Genomic DNA, 8,110 nt, shown 5'->3' with positions numbered 1-8,110 from the left:
CAATTTATAAATGTCAGAAGAAGAAAATTCCAAAACGATGTCTCAACACTAGTGTCATTGCATACTTCAAGGCGCTATTTTTTTTATTTAAGAGAAAATCAACTTTCTTTGTCCTTTTTGCCAGACAATCTATATATATAAAATGAATCTCTGTCTGTATGTCTGTCTGTCTGTTCCCTATAGACTCGAAAACTACCGAAACGATTTGCGTGAAACTTGACAGGTAGGGGTATTGAAGGCAGGGGAAGGTTCCTATTATGGTTTGAGACCCCTCCCTCTCTCATGGCGGGAGGGAGGGGCCTCCCAAACATAAAACAAATGTTTGCATAACTCGAGAACCAATCAAGCAAATGATATCAAATTTGGATGTGGTGGTATTTTGTTACGAGGAATGTTTCTAAGAATATTAGGTACCCCTCCCACCTTTCAGTGGTGAGATAGGAAGGGAGGAGGGGGCATATCTTACAAGTTTTTACATAATTCGTGAACTTATCAAGATATTGGAACCAAATTTGGCATGGGAGGGCATTGGAGCACAAGAAATGATTCTATGGTTATTATTGACCCCTCCCTTTTTCAGTGGGGATAAAGGTAGGGAGGGGGGGGGTCTTCTATACATTTTTATTGCATAACTTGAGAATTATTCGAGCAAATGAAACCAAATATGACTTGGAGGAGTATTTGAGTACGAGAAAGGGTTCAATGAATATATGATACCCTTATCTTCATTTTGTGGAGAGATATAGAAAGGGGGGGGGGGGGGCTTCTTTACATTTTCCAGCATAATTGTGAAACTCTCAAAGCATATGGATCTAATTTTGGCATGGGAAGGTATATGAATACGAGAAATGTCTCTATAATATTTTGAGAACCCTTTGTTCTTCCTGTGGGGAAATTTTAAGGTAGGAGGGTGGACTTATACAATTTTTTACAAAGCTCGAGAACTTATCCAGCAAATGGGATAAAATTTCGGTAGGTTATTTGAGAAGAATGTTTCTATGAATATTTGTAACTATTGCCTCCTTCCAGTGGGGTGATTCGAAGAAGAGAAACGGGCTTTGTTACAGTTCTTCGCCTATCTCGAGAACTAATCGAGAAATGGAAACAAATTTGATTTGGGAGGGCATTTAGAATCGATGAATGGTTATATGCTTATGTGTTACTCTTTTCTCCTTCAATTGGGGATAATGTTAGGGAAGAGGGAGGTCACATTAAATTGTTTTGCATAAACCAAGGACTTATCAAACAAATGGAACCAAATATGACATGGGAAATCATTTGGGTACGAGAAATGGTTCTATGATTATTTGAAACACCATCTTTCTTTCAGAGAGTACATAAGAAATGGGGAGGAAGTCCAATACAATTTTCTTGGTATAGAAGTAATCAATAAAAAAAATAAAATTTGACCTGGGAAGGTATTTGAGTACAAGATAAGTTTCTATGGAAATTTACAGACCCTTCTGTTTGGCAGTGTGGAGAGGTGAGGGACGGAGGGGGTTCAATATAAATGTTGATATATCGTATAAAACTTATCAACAAATGTAACCAAATTTGATATGGTAGTTTTCGATTACGAAAAAATTGGATCCCTACCTCCTTCCAGGTGGGCTTCATACAAGTTTTTTTGGCATAAACCGAGCAGTTATTATACCTACAAAAAACTAAATTTAAATAATTTCCCTAAATTTCATTTCATTTTGGAAGGTGTTGCAACGCACACCGGGTCAGCTAGTTATTGTATAAATATCAGTTATTGGATAAATAATCGTAATCTTGTAATCAGCAATGATCACGATCCATGTAGAAGAAAAAATACCTTTTTGAACTCTAGGGATCAATTGAACCCACAATGAACATTTTAGAAAAATTTATCTGAAAATGATTGAGAGTTTACCATTGTTTTAAAAATATGGTATTATGAAGTTCATATTACATTCTATCGATTTATGTATTGGAGTATATATTTTTGTTTTAATTTTTCATGTCAGAAACATTTTAAAATGATAGAAAAAGATCTTCGCATTTTGTGAAATTTTTCAAACATACTTCAATAACTCAAAAAAAAAATTGTTTTGATTTTTCGAGCTTAAAGCATTGTTGGTTTGCTCCATTAAGCACATTTTTCTAGAACATTTGATCTTTGTAAGTCATTCCAGTTTCGAGATATAGCTAAGGAATCAAGTATACCCAGGGATCAAGTATCCTCATTCTCCCCTATCTGTTTTGACGGGTTTTAAAGGGTTTTCTTGATCATAAAGGATACAAAACACCTTCATAATATTTATAAATGCTAGTTTATCAATTGCTAAGGCAGTTCGGAACATTTAGTATATTATAAACCTGCTTGTCATATATGTGGGTTTCAGATGGACAGTGATGCTGTATAAATTTAGGGGCTAAATTTTTCAATATTACTAACAATATTTTAACTACAAAAACAAATGAAATTTGGCCTTCATTCCATTCCCTGACCCTCGCACTATTCCCCTTTTTTCCTTCAAATTTTACCATTTGATAGTGTTTCTAGCCTTTTGTCCTAGACTGGCTTGCTCTTGGATAATGTCCCTATTTTTTAAATATCAAAAATTTACCTCAAACTGCAACTAAAACTACACCAAAACTATACGTTTACTAAGGAAAAAAGTTGAACTCGCAAATAAATTAACCTGTTTGCTTCTAAACGCTTTGGTTTTATCAAAAAGGATGATTGTTTGCGAGCTTCAAAAAAATAGATATTTCAAGATTTTGAAATTTTATTTTTACTTGCATTTTAAATTTTCAAAAACAAACCAAGTTTTTCCCAATTTGAAACTCAACTTATATGTTTTTAAACGTAGATAAAAGTTTTGAAATATTTTAACCCTAGATTTATTTATTTATGATTATGTGGAAAAACTTCATGTTGATCAAAGTTATCCCAGTGATCAATCTAACCCCGGAAAACGATAAAAGGATTACAAAAATGGAAAACATAACGTTAGATAATTACAAAAATGACATAATTGACAATAATCAAATTGACTCAAATAACCAAATTGGCAAGAAAAAATTTTACTGAATATCAATGCATTCAGGACATTAAATTAGAATTAAGTCGCCTGAAACATATTCAAAAGTTTATGAATCCATGGAACCAAAAGTCACATATTTACTCAAATGAAGGCTTTTAAAGTTATATATAGGATGAAAAGAGAAACAATTGCCTAATTCTCTTGAGTAAATTATAGAGGAGAATGGGGATACTTGATGCCTTTTTCTTGTTTTCGTCATGTCTTTGTGGATAGATCGCTGTCTTTTGCATTTTCTAACAGCGTGTAATTTCTAGTTTATATGCTCCAAAACTTGAACGATACATAAACCCGTAGATGAACTAGGAGCATTCTCGTGAGAAATTATGATATTTTGAAAGATAAAGGAGTAACCTTTTGGAAAAATATGATTTTATCAAATCAAGATGATTTAAAAAAATCAATTTCCTTTCATAAATATTTTTTTTAAACGAACACATAGAGATTCAATTGATATTTCTTAGACTTTTTTTTATATTGTTGGTTTCGATTTAGGTACTTTTTCCAAATCAATAAAACATCCAATTCTTAGATTTCTGAAAGAGCTTCACGGGCCACAAAAAGACAGTCACGGGTCAAATGTGGCCCGCGCGCCATGGTTTTGCCACCCATGCTCTAACCATTGACATATTTGAATAAATATTTTCATTACAATTTTTTCATGTGGGGAACATTTTAAAGATATTAAAAAAGATCTTCAAGTAACATTTTGTTTGATTTTTCTAACAAAGTGTAATAACTGAATAAATATTTTTTTAGATACCCAACAGGTTTGTTGTTTTGTTCTATTAAGAAAATTTTCCTAGAACATTTGATCTTTGTCACATTCCAGTTTCGAGATATGAATCAATTATACCCAGGGAGCAAGTATCCTCATGAAGGCCGTGCGAACAGGGGTTTTACTTGTCTTACTTACCCTTCTAAGGACGTTTTCCAGGACCGATTAGTTAAAACGCACACTTTGCTAGGCAACCATGCATCATGACGCAAAAAGAACAACAATGGAGGAACCTGGACGTGGATATCTGGATTTTTTTCTAGCATCGTGGCGGCTAAATTGAACAAGGTAGATGCAAAATCCTGAAATAATAAATTGTAAGAAAATAAAACGGTGCCATAAAATTATTCCGAAAAAAAACATTTGAAGATATGATAACAGAATTTAAATTTACAATATTTACAGTTGACATTATTAAATCAATCATAGAAATATGATTGGTTCCATCCTATTTATAATTAAATGAATCATATTATCATAGTTGAATCTACCATATTTACAATTAAATCAATCATATTATTATAGTTGAATCTACTAGAATTATTGTTGAATGTATTATATCAATCGTACATTATGGTTGAATCTATTATATTTATAGTTGAATGCACAAAATCAATCATACAAACATAGTTGAATGTATTATATATATTGTTGAATGTACGAAATCAATCAGATTGTCGAATTAGTACGTACGTACGAATTGGTGAAATTTTGATAACACTGGGTGACAGCCAAAAAATAGTCTGGGGTTTCTCAGTTGATTTAGACTAATTTTTGTGTCCTGAGTTAGAATATCACATTGATTTTGATGTATCAGGTCAACTTTTTGAGATACAGCCATATGGCTATATACGCTTCATGCTAGTAATAGGAGTTTTGACCTGATTGAACAAAACCATGGTCATTTTCGGACTCAGGGCGTCAATATTAGTCTAATTCCGTTGGAAAACCCTGGACTATTTTCAAAAAATCTTTTTTTGTTACTCAGTGTAATTATAGTTTGTCGAGAAGTAATCAGATATATGATTGATTATAAGTGGAATATTTTTGGAAATACCTTCCTTTTGCTCCGTGACGTCAAAAAATTTACTCAACTCTAGCATAATTTAGTCCTTAATCACTCTAGGCCACAGACTTTACATTTTACGACACTGTGTGATGTTCACGAATTGAAACTTATTGAATCAAAGCAATCGAAGATTCCTTTTAATTCAACCACGGTAAATGAACAGTTTATATACCAGTATTTCGATAGCAACTTACTACCTTGTTCAGTGAACGTTTTCGATTTTTCGACTTTTCATTGACCGTGGTCGAATTAAAAGGAATCTTCGATTGCTTTGATTCAGTTGAATCATTCAACCAAGTAGGCTCACAACACAACAGAGTGAAACTTATTTTTTACTAGCTCATCCCATACGAACTCCGTTTCGCTTTCAACTTGGAATATGTCATGAACAGTTTGTATGAAAGTCAATTGCTAAGCATTTTCTAGATGCACTTCTGAATTCATTGTTAAGTTATAATTGCAAAAATATTGATCGATCACTTTGTCTGTCGTCTGCTACTAAATTTGAAATCAGAAATCCTTTGACCGTGCCAAAAAACCACGTGTATAAATTTCGACTCGATCATTGCATAAAAACGCAATTATTGCTAAAAAGCTAAACCCCTTTCGGAGGCTCTTATACAATCTTTGATGACTGAAATCGATTGCCCTTCCCTCAAAACTCCCGTGTGCAAACTTTTAAAGCAATCCATTGTATAATAACGTCAATATTGCTAAAAACAGTGAAAAACTTATTTTTACGGACGACCCCTGGCAAAGCATTTGACATCTGAAATCGGTTGCTCGTCCCTGAAAACTACCGTGTGCAAATTTTCATCCCAATCCGATGTAAAATAACGACGATATGGCAAAAATATTGAAAGGTTTATATGGACGACCCCCTTTGCAGGCCCCTTACACTGAATTTAATACCTGAAATCCATTGCTCATCCCTCAAAACTCTCGTGTACCAATTTTCGTCTGAATCCGATGTATAATAACGACAATATCGCATCAACAGTGAATAGTTAATATGGACGACCCCTTTGGCCGACCCCTGATTTTAGTTCGGATAAGTGAAATCAGTTGTTTGTCCCTAATAACTCCTATGTGCAAATTTTCATCCCAATCCGATGCATAAAAACGTCAATATCACTAAGATACTGGAAATTTAATATGGACGACCCCTTTTGCCGGCCCCTTACACTAAATTTGATACCTCAAATCGATTGCACGTCACTCAAAACTATTGTGTACCAATTTTCAACTGAATACGATGTATAATAACATCAATATCGCAAAAACAGCGAACAGTTAATATGGACGACCCCTTTGGCTGTCCCTTTAAAAAAAATTTGACACCTGAAATCGATTGCTCGTCTTTCAACACACTCATGTGCAAATTTTCAACACAATCCGACGAAAAATAACGTCAATATCGCGAAAACAATATTTGTCTTGTATGGACGACCCCCTTCAGAAGGGGTCATCCAAAAATCTGAAAACATTTTTCATCCTTCCTGGTCCTAATGAGTATCCATGCCAAATTTCAGCTCTCTAGCTCTTAAGACGGCTGAGTCTATAGAGGACAAACAAACAAACAAACAAACAAACAAACAAACAAACAAACATACAGAAATTGCTTTTTATATATATATAGATTTTAAAATTCGATATGAAATTCAATAAACCTTTTTTTTTTTAACTCACATCTTGACACTCAAAAACACTACTTCGCCTTTAGAATGTATCATTTAAAAAGTGAAAGTTCAAGATTTTGAACCAACATTAAATTTTGAACTTCAAAATTTGTTCATCGAATACTAAAATAACACATCAACAAGTTGGTAGCCATATGTCAAGTTTTGACTTCTCTCGATAATCAACAGAATTAACAAAAATCTTAAGCCTAGTATCAATCTTTTTCTTTTCATTCTGATTTTAACAAAAATCGTTGATGTCATTACAAGTTTTATGCTGATATGAAAATTTGATTATCAATTCCAGCCTCAATTTTATTTTGTGTTTCTTGTTCTTCTAAAAGCTCCACTCCACATTCAAAAGCGTTTTGATAAATTACACAACGCCACAAAATTTACATTTTTCCGAACAGCAAAGAATTCAATATCTAATCTAATATCTAATTTTGTTGCCCCAAATCCAAATATGCAATTAGTTTTTTTTTTCTAACAACTTTTGTTTTTGAAACAACTTTTGGAAATCAGTAAAAATCTTTTGAGAAGTTTCTGCACATATTTGACAAAACTTACCAAAAATAACAAAAAAATTTAAATCCAAGGTTTTAAATCAATTATCAACTCTCACCAAACTCGCAAGTAATTTTGACTCCTGCGAAAAAAACTTATAGGAGTTTTTAATTTGTTATAGAATAAAAATACGGAAATTTTAACGAAGTGTTAATAAAGTTTTGAACCAAAGTGAATTGATCAGAAATTAAATCATTTTACTGGCTTTTACGAATTTGCTAAATGAAACAACAATACAACCTTTTTCTTAACTTCCTACAGTAATGCCAGAAAAACTTGTAGTGATATTTTCCCTAAGATTCAAAAGCAGAAGAATTGTACTTTTTTAGATCATTCATTTTCATCAGCATCAAAAAATATTATCCCTTAATTGAATGAAGTTTAGTAAACAAATATAGGACCAGTTTTTTTTTCTGCTCATGTAGAATTGTTGATTCAACTGTTATCAATGATAGAATTCACTTAAAACTGATTCATTATTTAAAAAAAAAACAATTTAACTCCATATGCCAAAAAAAGGATATGATGTACAAAATTTGACAAAAATTCGAGTTCAGAACGCCATATATCTCTTCATATATCAGGAAATTTTAAACTCAAAAACATGTACTTGACAATTTATAAACGTTTCAATTATTTTTATCAAATATTTTTTTTTTTTAAATCGATCATTGACTTTTAATTAACTATGAAAAGTTCGAAAGATAATTCGAAGTAGCAAGTTTATTCAGAATTTACAACAAAATTTGGAATTCATTATTTTTATTTTTATTTCAATCAATTTTTCATTGATCATTCACAAAATAATCCATTTTCAACCGGTACTTTGCCAGTAGGTAAAAGCTTTCAATGATAATTTAAACTTGTTGTTTTATTAACGTATAAAAAGTTTATATTGTGAACATCTAAATTGAACCTTTATCAAAAAAAAAAATATTTCTGCTTT

The sequence above is a fragment of the Uranotaenia lowii genome, chromosome 3 (assembly GCF_029784155.1).
Source record: "Uranotaenia lowii strain MFRU-FL chromosome 3, ASM2978415v1, whole genome shotgun sequence".
NCBI lineage: Eukaryota > Metazoa > Arthropoda > Insecta > Diptera > Culicidae > Uranotaenia > Uranotaenia lowii.
The sequence above is the reverse complement of the archived record's forward strand: the minus strand, read 5'-3'. Positions refer to the sequence as shown.